This window comes from Euprymna scolopes, chromosome 40 (assembly GCF_053919585.1).
Source record: "Euprymna scolopes isolate OS-2025 chromosome 40, ASM5391958v1, whole genome shotgun sequence".
Classification (NCBI taxonomy): domain Eukaryota; kingdom Metazoa; phylum Mollusca; class Cephalopoda; order Sepiida; family Sepiolidae; genus Euprymna; species Euprymna scolopes.
The window spans coordinates 839,077-856,517 of NC_136521.1; the positions used below are offsets into that span (position 1 = coordinate 839,077).

The window sequence follows — 17,441 nt, forward strand, 5'->3', positions numbered from 1 at the left end:
TTTTCAAAAATAACAAAGAATCATTTTTGTTATTGGTCTTTGCTTTATTAGCATAATATTCTGTCCTCATTAAACTTTGATGGCTTTTAACATTTTTTCACAACCCATTCAGAAACATGGAAACAAAAAATCAAAGACCTCACAGTGTTCTCACACAAAGCTAAGAAAAATCTTTAAATTCTACTTATATTTAATTCAACTAGTCAAAAATTAGAACATGTTTATTTTTATACCTTTTGAACATGTCTTGTAAGATTTCTCACTGTTGAGTAAAGTGATGGGTGGAGAAAAGCTCTACCGGACAACAGCGCATCGGACAACAACCCACTATATAATTAAAACCAACGGACAGAATCCCAACAGCATAGAACAAATCAATTATATTTTTGTAATCTAATGAAAATGACGTTTGTTAGTATTTTTTTTTCTGTGGCAAAGAATGCTTTTGGAAAAGGTTATGTAGCTTGTGTAGTTTTCATTATTATTATTAACTAAAACAAGAATATCATCCACGAAACATACGGAAATATAAGATGCATATTGTTATTTAATATTTTGTTTTCTAGGTTTGACATACAGAATTAGCTAAAAGTATGTACTAAAACCGATCCTATCGAAATTCCATCGAGTTTTGTGTAAATGTTTCCTTGGAACTCATAAAAAATATACTTTCAATTAGAAACCTTAGATTGGAAATAAATTTAATGAAATATGATAAACTTATGTATATTAAAAATAGAAAATCTGTCTAATTATTTTCATACATAAATTTAAGACAAAAGCTTGTGTAGAATAAAAGCTATTTCCCAACCGATTAACATTCGAGAGAAACAACCTTAATTATTAGTTCATTTTTTTGCCCTGACTCAAATGAACAGTGCATTCCTTGAGGAATATATTAAGTACTAGTACTTCAGACTTGGAATAAAGACTTACAGCAAATCCGTTGGTAAGGTCACCAGGAAAATGATTGGATCATTCTACCCTTCCAGAAAATATACCAAACGTAGCGTAATTCTCTATCTGTATGAGGGTCAAATACATGCTAGAATGGAGTACTGTTGCCACATCTGGGAAAGTGACGCTTACATAGGAAACCAGTAACAACGTTATAATATAGTGTCCCGGAATTTAATTTACTAAAGTTATATACCCCCCCGAAATAAAGGTTAAGAGGTCAAAATTTGGGTCAAAGATAGAAAAAAAATGGACGTCTGCGGTCTCTACCAAGTTTCACCTATGGTAGTTAAGGAAGACTACTATATAAAAAGGCATTACCGTACATTATTCACACTTTTTAATATATACATAGGCACGTAAAGTAATGAAAAAATACATAGGGGCCGAGCAAAGCCCGGCGGAACTGCGGTAAATATATATATATCCAAAACTATATTAGCAATGTATAAAATGTATTTATAATTACATATAATAAATTTTATAGATTAAAAAAAGAAAAAAAATGTATATATGTAAAAATAAAATATTTTTAACCTTTATATATCTAATTTTAAATAAATAAGAATGTAAATATACAAACTACTAATTATAGTGGGGGTGATAAGTAGTTAAATGGATTAATCCAAATCTTAGAAATACAAGACTGATAAATTAAAAAATGTATCCATTTTAAATGTGGAAATTGATGAATCGCACAGGTAAGAAATTCATTTTTATACTATGAAAAGGTTAGTACTTGCAATTAAGAATAGGAACTTGGATCAAATTTTTGTAACATGTCTTCTTCCTAAGATTAAGGGTGGTGGTGTTTGATCAACACTGCTGGGGAGCCATGATGTAATATACTGTTTTGTTTTTAAATCCCCGAAACAGTGTTTCATGGTAAACAACTGATGATCCCTTAAAAAATAAAAATATTGGTATTATAGTAAATTCGAGAGTTGATGCAGTGATTGCAGGTGATTAAATGACTTACTGACTAGATGTTTTTTGGGGTTTTTTAACGAATGATAAAAAGTAAATTTTTGTATGGTTTCAAATGTTAAAAACTTCAAAGATTATATATATATATATATATATATATATATATATATATATATATATATATAGTGTTGCATTTTTTTATATATAATAGGGGTAAATATTCGTTAAAATAAATTCACACAAAATGTGGCAACGGGCCGAAAAGTTGACTGGGGGTTAATGTGGACCTAACATATTAACTTTACTAGAATCTTTCGCCGTAATACTAGATTCACTCCAAGAACATCTTTATAAAGCTCGAAATAATAATAATAATAATATGTACACACGATGTGGTTAGTTGGTGATAAAAATATATATATACAAGACGAATGAAGTATATATAATGAAAAATTATTTTTAGCAAGAGAACCCCCTCAAATAATAACTGTGACATATAAGTAAGTTTGTCAGTTGAACAGGATGTAGGTCGTTAACAAAACCAACTTTATTTAAACACATCAAAAATGGGTTTACATCACTAACAAACCAGCCGATTCGTCATCTAAATGGAATCGGGAATGGGGATTATCGAACCAAAGCAAAGGGGACAAAAAATGGGGGAGATAGGGGCAAAACTAAAAAGGGGGCCTTATGACGACATGCAAACTGTAGTTAAGTTAAACTTAGGAAAAATACTTAACACTAAAGTGCTCTAGCCGAAAAGGTCCGATATAATGTCAATATTCGTTCAGGAAACTTAAAAAATTCCGGCTAATTTACGTCCAAATACCACTCGAAATTAGCTCCATTCACTCTGCACAAGCGCGAAACTTTCACCCACCTTTCACTGAAATTTTCCGGAGAGAGTTTCACTTTGTCAATCTTAATACACATTTTTAAGCGATATTTAAAAATGAGGACAAACTGAGGAGTACTGAAAATCGCTGTAAACCTCCTACTATCGTGTCGAGAAAATCATGCCTCTCATAACCGCTAGCAATCAAATAAAAAGTGTAACGTTCTTTTTCTTTATCACCGGTGCCCAATTGTAACACGGGGAAAGCGAACCCAGAGCAAACAAAGATGATAGCCATTAGTCGCGTGCTCTCGTGTAATAAATGAATGCGTGAATGTAGGATTGACATGAAATTCTTGAAGATAAACTAAAATGACCGAAAAATGGGCTGGAATGTCTTAAATAAATAAAAAGTAAATGACTTAGAATGACTTTAATGACATTAAGGATTAATTGAATGACCTTAAGAATGACTTGAATGCTTAAAAAATAACTGGGATCTTTCAAAAGCAACTTGAATGATCTGGAGAATGACTTGAATGGCTTTGAGACTGACTGGTTGTAAAATGGATGATCATTTTACATTAATTTAATACAGAAAAGTGATCCACACTTTGTATCACAATAAGTACAGCGTGTAGTAAGAACAAATACTACACTTTGATCGTTGCCAAAAAGCCAAGAGAAATTTAAAAAGCTAAGAACAGCGTGTATTAACAACAGACCTTTGATCTTAACCAAAAAGGCCAAGCACAAAAGTGTTACGGACAGTCCGACAGACCGACCGACGGATAGACGGACCGACAGAGTGACTTATAGAGTCGCTTGCACTATCCGTTCGGGATGCGGACCGTGAAGCGTTCAACTAACTCACACAACGGTCGAATGATAACGCAGTGGAAGAAAGCGTGATCGAGGTATTTTTCCAGTTTCCGCATCGGACACAACTAGGTGTCTCTACAAAGCCCACTATGAAACGTCTTTTGTCCACCCTGAGGGCATCTCGAATTACCAGCCAGGTGAGCGATGCCTCGTAATTATCGAAACATGTCATGCTACGCGCTCAAACCCATATCGAGTGACGCTTTTCATTCGAAAAAATGACCCCCTTAATTTCTTCGTCTCGAACATATCCCATCACCATATCCCTATATATAGCCTTACAGAACAACAATTTGGTTTCAGAGAGGGTCTCTCTTACCTTTAGAAGGAACCTAAAGGACTGTCGATAAAAGGAGTATTCGTTTCGGGCCAACCTGTGTGCCCCCCTCCCTCAGCCGAGTGCACACATTTCAAAGCACGGAAGTCTTTCTTCTTTCAAGAAGTCACCGTTTCCTTCACAAGGTGTATATATTCAGTCCAAGAATATCAGCCTAAGCGTGTGTCTACGAATCTGCACACTAGGTATACCAAGTATATCCGCCTTCTGACGGATACAGGTAACATACATCCCAGTTAACCATGGCTTGAGTTCCACGCCATAACAATGCGAATAGGTACGCACCAGATATACTAGTGAGGTGCTAGGAGTGAAAGCACTGATTGTCGGTAAAGGATGAGGGGGTAAATGGGTGAATTATAGATCTCCGCTCAACCCTTCAATGTTAGATTTCTTAAGGGTCACAAATGGGAGCTGGCCTCGACAGCTTTACTCCCGATCAATTTTTCTCCGACTGAAGGTCAGGGCCAAACCAGACGCCAAGTATCTTGCAAGGCTCATCTGCCCAGTCAAATGGCCTCTGAAAGGGGTCCCCTCCTACAGGCAGCAATGCGTAAGCCAACAGACTTATAACAGTTTATTTTGGCCCCTGTCACTTGTTCATACCGTCTTATTTCTATGCGGACGATTCTAGTCTCGGCGCTGCTCGTTACAAGCAAGGTAACGTCGTCGGCATAAGCGGTATACTTTATCGAGGTAAACCCACCGGTTAAAGTAATCCCGCGGATGATCGAATTCACCCTAAGCTTGCAAAGAAAGGGCTTCAGCGCAAGCACATAAAGCATTGGTGAAATCGGACACGCGTGACAAATAGCCGTGGACAAATAGGAGAGTTTCGATCTCACACCATTTACCTCCGCAATAGCACCGAGGTTTGCATACAAAAGGCAAATCCAGGAGCGAAACTGAAGACCAAATCCAGCTGAGGAAAGAACAGTCTCTAGGTAACGATGATTGACTCTATCGAATGGTTTGGGCTGATCTAAATTGATCAGCGTGGCTTCTGTGTCGACCCTTTCTATGATCAAGCGTATCATGTGCAAGTTATCTTGAATCGTCTGGCCTTTAACAGAACAAGTCTATCTGGAACTTATTAGCCGATGCAAGACGATTTACTAAGATCATGGCCAAAATTTTTCACTCTGAATTTAACATCGTTAAGGACCGGAAATGACCTATCTTATCCTCACAATTTTTATTTTTACGTAACAATTTAATGATCTGCTTGATAAAATACTGAGGTATAGACCCGTACCTAAACAAGGAGTTAAAATGTACAGCTAGCAAAGGGAAAAAAAGGAGCTAGAGCCTCAAATATAAATTGTATGGGAGACCATCGATTCGAAGAGTTCTGTCAAAGTCTACCTGTTTCAGGACCCCCAGCACTTTTTACTCTTCGCATTTAGCCGTTTCGGTCGCCTCGAGGAGAGAAACCTCGGCTAAATAGGTCTGGGACTGCTCAATAGTCAGACCAAGAAATCCTGAAAATGAGAGCGAAAATCTTCAAGATCTAGTCGCATGTGGTCACAATTTGTCAGTCAGGCAATGTGACACTAGCGAGGAAACGATCAGTAGACCGTTGATGCTCTGCGCGAAGTGAAGCGTCCATGTTTGTTGCCTAGTTCGGCACTCTTTTTAACCTAGCACTAATTACGTATCACTAGTCCTACCTGTTATATAAAGAGTCCAGGTCAGCCTTAACTATAGTATAACTACTACTCTCTCCTCCTCCACCACCGCGCATTCTAATCTAGATTCTACCGTCTCTTTCGCTGCCCTAGTACAAAGATTTGGTAAGCAACTATAATTGGCAACAAAGGACCTAATAACTTTTTTAAGGTGACTCACCAATTATTCCCAATTATTGCCCCCACTAGTTCTCTTTATGTGGTTAGTAACAGCTGTTCCCGAAAGTCCTTGAAGTCGAATAACGACGTGTTGAAATGTTAGTACCCAGCGATCGTAGGTTTACTAAGTTTACCAAAACCCGGACAAGCCTCTGATCCGAATAAACTATATTGTGAAAAGGAAATAACCCGATGAACTTGAGTGGCGTGTGAGAACTTAACAGTGGAAGAGTAATTGTGTGCTACCCTCTCCGTATTTGAGATAGGAATTTTGTTCGGAATATATGTAATAACTTTTACCAGTAACAGAATGTACGTATAGTTTCGTGAAACGTGCTTAAAGAAGTGATATAATAGGAGGATGTAAATGATCTGTATATGAAGCGTTCGGTTAATTTCGTACTAAGACCGTAGTTGCATAGGAGAAAACGAAGTTACTTTGTATGGAAAACAGATAGACACGCCATTAATATATAGATTAGATAAAAACATATATTTTAGAGGAAAACATATTTATTTAATGATTGATTGTTCTCATATTCCTTTTTAGCCTCTAACTTTTTTCTACAGTCGGATTCGATAAAATAATTCAGTTTTTAAGTTAAAAAGATAATAGGAGATGAATCACCATCAAGAGAAAATGTAATATTTTTAAAATATTTCAGTTTTATAAGCACATTTCTTTCGTCTATGTTTACGTCTTTTGCACAAAAAAGGAAAATACTTATTTAAAGCATCAGTAATAATAATAACGTCAAATTTAATCTGCTCCGGATATGGCATTCAATGTATATTTTTTTTTACACAGTGGTCACCACTTATCAAGGCCCGGAAGCCACTCAGGGATAAGGGTTATTGCAAGTACATTACGTTAGTGTGGAGATTTGATGAAGTGTTTACTTAAGGGGGCGGTTCATTAGGAATTTGTTAACGTTGGACTTGAAGACATCCAAGTTGTAGTGCGGTGGGAAGCAGGTAGACGGAACAGAATTCCACAGGCGTGCAGTTCTAAGAAAGAAGCTTAGTTCATGAGATCCACGTTTTGATTTAGGCACAGATAAAGAGTGGGGGAAATTTTTCACAGTGGATTCAGCTAGACGGATGTTTATCGTGAAAGATTGGCGAGGGGGGACCAGAGATTGGAGTTCAGACGAGCACCTGCCATGGAAATATAGATCAAGACTTGCGCAAAGTAAACGACACGGTTACATATAAGAGGCATGAAGAAATCAGCTCCGATACTGAATCGCATGTGTAAAGCATGTTGACCCGAAAAGCAACAGATGGAGTCACTATACTCGATTAGTGGGATCGATTTTAATCTCTAGTTTCTTCCTTTAAGTCATTCACAGAAAAAGTTAATCTTGTTCTTTTCTTTCTTTATTTTTACTTATATTTACCCTATCCAAATGATATATTGCCAGTGAAGGTGAAAAAGGCTAACCCGAAAAGCAGCAAAACTCACGTCATCTCTGTAGAGATCCCCGGATTCAGGAGAACCTTTTACTCTGAAAGTATCTTCTATCGTATTGTTACGCTTTGAAATTCCTTCCTCCTGTAACGCCTCGCTCGAGGAGGTGGCTAGGACTCTTATTTCACTGGATCTCGGCACGTGGTCGTCTAGGCTCCTCGGAGGTTGTTAGATAATCTGGTATGCTGAAAGCGAATATCGAAGCGGCAGGCAGGAAGAAAGACAACGATTGCAGTCTATCTAAAAAGCTTATTTCTCATAAAATTATGTACAAATGTTTTTACAATTCACATTCAGATTTTGTAAGTTCTTTTCAAAGTCTAAACTCTCTTCACATACAGCGACCGACGGATGGATGAGGTGGGGAGAGGTCACATCTCTTCTCTACTCTGATCTGAACTCTGTTCGACTCAACGACTGTCGTATATATAGTAAGGTAAGTGGATGGGGTAGTACTTCTCCCCAGCCAGTAAGATTTCGCCACGAAATCTCCACGAAAGCCTAAGCCCCAGGGTTTTGTGTGGGTACAATTCCCACACTGAAATCTAAGTATGATTTTCAAGGACAGATGCCAATTCTGATTACGTTACACTCCTATCTTGTTTCTCCAACTCTATTATCATGCAGAATTTGAAGATTAATGTGAACAAAGGTTGTGCTCCTCGGCTTTTTGTAAGCATGACGTCTTACACAGTGACTTCTTACACCTCAGTGGCAGTTTGCTTGGTTTAGGGTTAAAATGAATAAAAAAGTGGCTAATGAGAATTAAGTGATATATTAAAAATAACAGTTTAAATGGGGACTTGTGCAAAAATTAATTGTTGAAATTACATTTAAATTTCTGTAAGTTGATATCTTCAAGGAAATCAGAAGCAGGGAAAGAATTCTAAATCCAAGTAATTCTAGAAAAGAATTATTCGAGTAGAAAGCCTTCTGACATCTTCAAAAAGATGAGGTTATGCCTGGAGATATGATCCGATAATAACAGAATGAATAATACAGTAATCCCTCCCTAAAAATTGGAGGGCAAATGCCTGGGATAATGGTCTCATAACAACTGAGCAAATATGCATTGCCTTCAAATGATAAGAAGCTCACTGTGAGAATTGTTTTATGACAGTAGAAAGGATACTCTCAAACTGCAAAAGAAAAGGAGGATGTAATGTCTGGCACGATTGTATCATGACAGCAGAATAGATAGTACTCCCTCTGAATTGGGAAAATGACATGTCATTAGTCTGAAATACTTTAATTCATAAGATTAATAGTATAGTGTCGCTTTATGACGGGCAGATAAAATATTTATTAGAACTAATTACACACACAGTGGTGTTTGAATATATGATTAAGTGTTAGTTTTACTCAGTTACAACTGCTTTAAACTTTACTGCTCACTAATGTTGCGACAAAATTTCAAAGAATCTTTACAGTTCATACGTCACCCTCTCAGCTATATTTTGATGAAAAATCAATTTTCGTTCAGTAAAACAAAAATTATAATAAAATTACTGTGTTAAAAAATTTTCAGAATCTGTAAGGAACTGAGAGACGTTTTTTTAAAAAAAATTTTTGATTGACCGTTGGTTAGCATAGCAACCAACTCTGTTACGCTACCTCAAATCGGCTGGGAACGACGGAGATGATGACGTAACATGATATAGAAAAATGTCGCGTATAATTTAATAAACACAGAGAGAAAATGTTATTTTAAAGCAAAGTCTGGCAAGATTATGGATTACATAGAAAACTGCGAGCATGAAAAGTAATATGGTTAAGACATAAAAAAAATTGGAAAAGGAAAGGGATTAGTTGTAAAAGCTGAAAAAAGAAGAGAACAAGATATTCGAGTAAAGAACATAATAAATTAATAATTAAAAATATTGCAGTATTGATTAAGAATTGATTATATAATGTTAAATTGAATTTAGAAAAAAATCTTAATGTTTCAATATTTTACGTATATGTACTAACTGTGATGATCTACGGTAGTGAAACATGGGCCCTGACAACTTGCCAAAGTGAAATCCTGGGAGCAGCACAAAGGAAGATAGAGAGGATAATGTATGGCATCACTCATTTCAAGACAGAAAGACAAATATCTGGATCCGCCAACAAACAAGAGTCATTGACATCAATACTGCCATAAAAACATCAACATATAGGCAGGGCATGCTTCTGTAATGACCCGTTTTAGGGAGGCTACGTCTTCAAGCCAAGAATTTTCCTCGAAATTTGACTCAAGATACAAAACCATTCTCTTATATCAGCTACAAAAATAGAATCTTATCTTAGATTAGGTAGGGGGGCACAAAGAAGTATAAATTTGAAAAACGGGTATAGAGGTTGGTCTGTAGGAGGATAAGTAATGGCATGTCTCTGATATATGTATTTATCCTATGTTTTTTTTTTAAATCTCATCTTAACTTCCATAGTAACACTCTGTACTGATAATTTTCGAAACGATGAAACACTAGTGTCTGCATTATTTAAAAAATTTTATAGTAATATATATATACATATATATATATATATATATATATATATATATATATATATATATCACTAAAGAAGACCGAAAGTTACGTCGAAAATATATGCTTTTGAAAGAAACATTTTCGTTTTTATTTTTCAAAAGACCTTTTGTATTCCTACACGTCAACACATAGGAAATAAATACAGAAAAGATATAAACATGTTTTATATTATTCGTATAGATTTTGTATCTATCTATATATCTCTCTCTCTCTTTCTCTCTTTCTCTCTCTCTATATATATATATACAGTTATATATATATATAAATACATATATATATATATATATATATATATATATATATATATATGTCTCTTAGATTAGGAGAGGTTGCAGTAACCATAAAATTTAGTTTGGTCAAGTTCGTGTACAAATGTACATATATGTATATATTATGAATCAATGACAAAAGTCTGTATTCCAAAAGTCTGTATTCCATGATTTTGACCATCTTACAATTTATTCCCTTAATTCATTTGTCGTTAAAATGTGTATAACAACTCTGAAATTTCAGTTCATTAAGTGATTTGCACACGAAACCAGATATTAGTACAAGAGCAATGCGTGCCAAACAAATTGATCGTTACTTCGAATGCACCTTTATCCTTGATCTTGACTCCTTTAATTCCTCAATGAAATTTCAAAATTCTTGATTTAATTTCGGATAGTGGTAGAATATTTGTTCTTCTACAGTGCCATATCCTTAGTTTCCAACAGAGATTTTTTATTTCTAGTACAATGATCCTTGGATGTACACTATGTTTTCGTAGTCTTCGTTTCCTCATCTTTAGCTCACCACACATAAGTAATTTTGGTATTCTTCATCATTCATTCTTACTACATTTGCCATTCAACATTTGTCACGGTGTCTCCTGCATAGGAAACAACGCAAGTGTTTGCTGAAACGTCAAATTGATTTATCTCTTATCGAAAAAGAGTCCACATAAAAGATGGAGAGAATGACAGTTTTATAGACCTATATATTTATGTCTAGTTTAACACCCCTATGGTCGCAAAGGCGTGAGGAAGCTTGCCAAAAGCATTATATACATATATATGTATATATATATATATATATATATATATATATATATATATATTATGTACACACACACACACATATATATATATTATATAATCAAGTCAGTAGTGTACAAGGAGAAATCTATTCTTAATCGTTATGAAGAAACAAACCTGTTATACACCTGTGGTTTAAAACAAACCTGTTATACACCTGTGGTTTAAGTGACTATATTGTTATATCGGGGTATATATATATATATATATATATATATATATATATATATATATATATATATATATATATATATATATATACTCGGGTTTTTTTATATTCAAAAGTAATGGACTAATGAATTCAACGAGGTTGTTAGATAGTGCTCAATAAAAAGAGCTGATAATACTTGTTTATTGTTATATAAACATGCTCACATCCTGCTGCAGCGGGATCTGACCATGTTTATATAACAATAAACAATTATATATATATATATATATATATATATATATATATATAGTCATCCACATGCAGTACTGTTTCGCTGTTTCACAGCTCATCAGTGCGGCTAGAAAGTTAACTACGTCAAACCAGGATTGAACTCCGACCGCCTGTACGACATTCAAGGCTCCTAACCATTACGCAAATCTGCAGCTTCTGTGCGCGTCGTAAATTTACGATGTTTTGACATCGACCGAAATACCTAAGCTCGATTTGTTTACACAAAAAGCATCGCTTTATACGCTCAAGGTAATTCGTGTATCACTTCTCAATATACTCAATCCTAAATGTATATGCACTACTAACCTTCCATTTTAAATTCTAAAATAATTTTGTTTTTAATGGGTTCGCAAATTTATTGTGGGATTTTTATTTTTATTATTAAGTCACAACTTATCAAGGCCCGGAGGCCACTCGGGGGATAAGGGTTATTTCGTGTACAGTAATCAAGGAGATAATATCGTAGTAATCGCTAGTAATGGATATCTGATAAAGTGACTTACTTAAGGGGCGGTTTAACAGGAATTTTTTTATGTTGAAGACATCCAGGTTGTAGTTAGGTGGGATATAGGCAAACGGAAGAGAGTTCAACAGGCGCGCACTTCTAAGAAAGAAGCTTTGTTCATGGAATCTACGTTTTGATTTAGGCACAGTTTTTTTTGGGGGGGGTGCAAGTTCTGGTTGAAGCTTTTTCAACAGTATGATTGGAATGCCGTCAGAGCCAGTTGCTTTACTGGAATCAAGGTTCTAGATTAACTTGGCGACAGCACGTACAGATAGTTGTATGTTCCACAGCGTGTTGTCTGTTATAGGGGGAAATACGGGGAGTTGATGCCCTTCGTCGCATAGGGTAGAATTTGCTGCAAAATTTTTGGCAAATAGTTTGGCCTTCTCTGATGCTGACGAGATGATCTCAGGTCCATTGATGATGGTTGTGATAGAACGCACGCTTTTGTTCAGGATCCTGTTTGCTATTTGTCAAAACTGGTGGGAACCAAGCCGCTGATCAGCTACGTTGGATTTAACGGACTGAGTATATACCTATTGCATTTTTTATTACTCTTTTATAGTTGTTGCTGGATATCCTGAAAGCAGCTTTAGTCTCAGTACATCTACTGGTAGCTATGGAAAAAGTGATTTCTGTGCGCGACGGCAGCAGCACATTCTGGGGAGACCCATGGCTGGCTGTTAGGCTTTTGTTGGAATTGTTTGGATGGTATGAATTAGTCTATACCTACAATTAACGATTCGGTCAGGTCTGATACTATAGAAGACACATCCTTTTTAATCATTGAATGCAGAGGTAGATCACATATAAATGTACGGAAGCTATCCTAATTAGCCATATAGTATCGATATACTATAAGGTGGAGGGGTACGTCTTAACACTTGTTACATGTCATATTTATCTTAACTTATACAACCGACTGATTGGAAGATCCCAGAGGAGATAGAACGGAACATGAATATAGCTCAGGGGAAGTTGTGAGAAAAAGGTCTAGAAGACTTGCATACTGACCGGTAGTATCGAGCACACAGGTGGATTCCTGAACAATCTGAGTGAGGTCATAGGCAATGGAAAAGTCATGACAGAACCTACCCTCATCATCTGTCTTATTTGAGTGGTCAGCCATTCCACATTATGGATATTGAAGTCACCACACAGTTTCAACAGATACAACGGTTCCAAGAAAATAACACTTGCCCATTCGTTTGAAACCTTTTAACTATGAACTCTCTGAGAAGCGTCGTCTAGATATTTGGCAAGTAGATGTGAAAAAATACTTGAACAGTTCATCGTGCATAATACGGTACCTGGCGCCGTAGGAATCACTAAGTCTAAGCAGAGGCAAATGATAAAGGCAGAATCAAAGAAAATTTGATGATAAAAGTTTTTCACGCTGAATTATGAAAATTGACAAAATCATTTCAAACTCAATTCACAGCTAAGTTTTTTCAAAACGTATTTTCCATTCCTTGTCATATTTGTCAATGCTGACTGAAGGAGCAGTAAAAGCATACCGGACAAAACCCAACTGGTCAAAAGAATACATCCCAAAAAGCTATTGGTTCATTTTTAATCTATAACCTAATGTCTTCATAGCTCAGGTATTACCGTAAAAGGAAGAAGTAAATCGGAAGCTAAACGTTTTGGTTTCGATTCTTGATGGTGGCGCACGAGTCAATTTTTTTCAACTTTTTAAATCATATCTATATATTGGGTTCAATAATAATAAATACGAAATCGGAACCAATCAAATATCATATTTAAGCATATTTTACGACCGGACGATAATAATAAATACGAAATTGGCATTAATCAAATATCATATTTAAGCATATTTTACGACCGGACAATGCCGGGCGGCCTGCTAGTATATATATATATATATATATATATATATATATGTGTGTGTGTGTATGTGTGTGCGTGTGTGTGTATAAAGAGAGAGAGAGAGCTTTGTCTTATATTCGAGGAGGTCTTTTTTATGACCACAGCAACCATAAAATAGGTCAAGAATATATATGTATATACGTATGTACACTTATTTAAGATGGTCGTATAAAAGGCCTTTGTGTTTTCTTAGCGACCAATAAATGCCATAAAACACGTCAAGATAGCATATATGGTATATGTCCCGTTTCGCTCTATATACCTGACTGGCTGGGGGTTGCAATTAAAAAAAAGAAATATTCAGACTAAGCTCAATTGTTCGTTACTTTAATTTTACGAGGAATCCGCTGATGGAATTCGGGCATTCTGCAGTTGAGACAATCAAATAAAATGGTCAAAAACAAATATATAACAAATAAAAGTAAATAAATGGAAAAATAAGTTTTTTTCTACCTTCCTGGATAAGTTATTTTGTGTTTGTACTAACTTATTTAAAATGTTTATTTATTTTGTAACAAAGTTTTAAGTTAAAACCAAAATAAATGCTTAAATAATTGTTTAAAAATTTTCATGCCTTGGATGAAATGCTTTTCTAACTTGTTTCTTATCTTTTTAAGATTATATTTTAAAACTCTCCTTCTCTCTATTTCAGTTTGTATTTCTCCTCAAACCACAAATCATTTTTTCAAGCCCCTCTTTGTATTATTACAGGTCTGAATATTCTCTCTGTTTCAGTTTGTAATACAAGTTTGAATAATGAAAAAAATCTGAATTTTTTTTAACAAAAACTTCAAAATAACTTTTTTAAATTAAATTTTTTAAACTTCTTTCAGAATGGAAAATCTTTAAAATTTAATAAGGAACATATTTCATATAGGTTTCGTTGACAAATATTCAGTACATAACGAGAAAAATAGAGATGAAAATTTCAAAAGGACTGGTTACGGTCAATAGTAGTCCTTGTCAGCGAAAGTATTTGTTATTGTTATTCTATTATTATTATTTAAAACATTTTGGATCCTGCTCTTTCGCGCGAGGACTAATAATAATAAAAAAATAAAATTATCATACATATACATATATATATATATATATATATATATATATATATATATATATATATATATATATATATATATATATAAATGCGTATTCCTAACTGTTTGTTTCTCCGTTTACAATTTTGGTAATATATCCAAAGGGTCCATTACGTCATTATTTCATTTATTTCTATATATAGTATGGCTCTTTCAAAATAAAGTAAAACATCTTCCTGTCGACATTAAATTTCTAGCGCGAAAAAATAATTTCGTGTAGACAGGAAGATGTTTTACTTTATTTTGAAATATTTAAAAAATAAATAAATAAATAAAACACTTCCGAATAAACGAAAAGACCTCATTTGTTTGTTTTTGTTATCCTTGAGACGACTATACAGAATCTTTGAGCGTTCCGGGAATCGACTCCCCCTCAAAAAAAAAAAAAAAAGTCATCTGATTGGTTGGTCGATGAAGTCAGGAATTCGGCTTGGATCTATATGTTTATTCTTCTACCGTTCGCCTCCAAGGGACTCTCCTCTCCAACTGACTATGTCGACTCTTGGCTGATCAACTGGCTCTTATCGACTGACTAAAATCCGAACTCATAGAATCGTATATGGAGAAATGTCCTTTGTCTATAACGTCAGAAGTGTGTTTTCAAACGTGTCTAATTTCACGCGGCTTTTCATATGTTTGTCCAAACAGACTTTTGGCCATCAAAAGAATCCTCACCTAACCTATTTTTTAACCGAACTTATTTTTTTTAAGAATACATTTTTAATTTGCATTGTCCACTTTTAACTGGCCTTTTAATATTCAAATTTCTAAAAGAATACGACAATCGACGTAATTTCTAACAATCCATTTCTTAACCTAATATCATTTTCACTTATCTGGTATTCTTCTTGTATACATGGAAAGGGAACAGTCCTTATATATTATTACTTTACAAAGTCGCGACAATGAGCATCCTAATATTTCATAAAGATGGTCGGTTAAAACCACAGTTTCTCACTATGCGACTTTAAAAAAAGATGTTTTTCACGAAAGAAACTAGTTCTCAAAATTAAATAAAATTAAATAAAACTAATAAAAATATATCTGGCTCTGGTTTTATTGAGCACTATTAAAAATTTCATTAAATTCATGTAATCAGTTCTAAACCTCTACAACTTAGTGTATATATAAATATATGCATACCTACATACATATATACATACATATACATACATGCATATATATATATACATATATATATATACATATATATATATATATATATATATATATATATATATATATATAGTGAGTGTTTGCATGTGCCTGCGTGTGTAAATTATTTATGCAATAACTGTTGCTCATCCTATAGCATTCAAAATCGTCATCATATGATACTCCCTGTTCAGGCATGGTTTCGGGGCCAACACATGAATTCTATTTGCCCAAACGTCCAGCAATTCTATTTTCCCAAACGTTGCTCACGATACTACCAATCTTATTTAGATGAGTTTAACTCTGTTCGATTGCAATATCTATGATGATAAAGCTAGAACATTGTCTTGTATTTTTTCATGCATTTTTTTTTGTCTGTGCTGTCAATAAACGGATCATTATAAGTTTTGGGGTTGATTTGCTCTGTCTGGTCCTCTAGAGTCTGGTGGGCAGCATGCTTTCACTGGAAACTTCGTCTCTTTGTCTTTTGATCCTAGCTGTTAATCTAGCTTTTATCGCAGGTCACTAAAGGATCAAGAACGGCGAGATCTGATTTGATCGACTCGACCATCTCCCTGCTGTTATGACAAGGCTTTTTACTGATAAAATCTGAGCACAGTTGGGATAAATTTCGCGAAATCTTTAGTTTATCGCGAATAACTGTGTGTACAGTTCCGACACTGACATCAAACTGTGCACTTATTATCTCTATCGACACACGGTAGTTCTTATCCATGAAAATCTTTATTTGACCAATCAACTCTGGTGCTCTGACTTCTTTGTTCCTCCCACACTGCTTATCACCCCCCTGTCTTCCTTAACACTCTTGTGACACTCATAAAACTGGTGCTCACTTCATGCAAAATGGTCCCAAACAGTCTGAAGCATTCCATGCGTAGGATTTTTTTTCAAGTTTAAAACAATAATTTTTATGCATATCGTTTCTCTTCACCTCCAGATTGCATTTTAGAAATTCATCTGCTGTAACAATCATATTTTAGTGTTGCGTATTCCAATGCCTATTGTAGATGTTTATTTAAACCTGAAATCATAAAAATCCGTCAGTCATCTCATAAGATTTATAGCAATAACACACTGCATTTTTAAAAGTCTACGACAATTTTAAATGCCTTTACAGAAAAAGTCTGAAAACTTATTTATGGTGCCTCATATTATAATTTAATGTTTCGTGAGATGTTTCGTATTTTGGCAACTAATGATTGTTTAGCTTTATTTATTTATTTATCGAATAGTGTTGTCATATTTAGGTTGTTGGATCTATGACCTATAAGAGAGTTACTGAAATTTATTTGGTTCACCTTTCTTTAAACGTAATGTTGTTAGTCTTGTATTTTATTATTGTGGCAGGTGTTCTTTGCGTTTGTCTGTGTTTCTGTTCAAGCTAGATTGACACGTTGGTATTTTGATCTTATAAAATCATGTCACCTAGATGATCGGTCTTGTAACTTAAGAAAATTGGCAA

General features: G+C 34.7%; 1 long non-coding RNA gene across 1 annotated transcript in view; it reads right to left on the reverse strand.

Moving 5' to 3' along the window:
* LOC145265352 (uncharacterized) overlaps positions 1–17,441 on the reverse strand; it is a 314,468-nt gene that overhangs the window by 129,372 nt on the left and 167,655 nt on the right. The gene's annotated exons all lie outside the window — the stretch shown is intronic.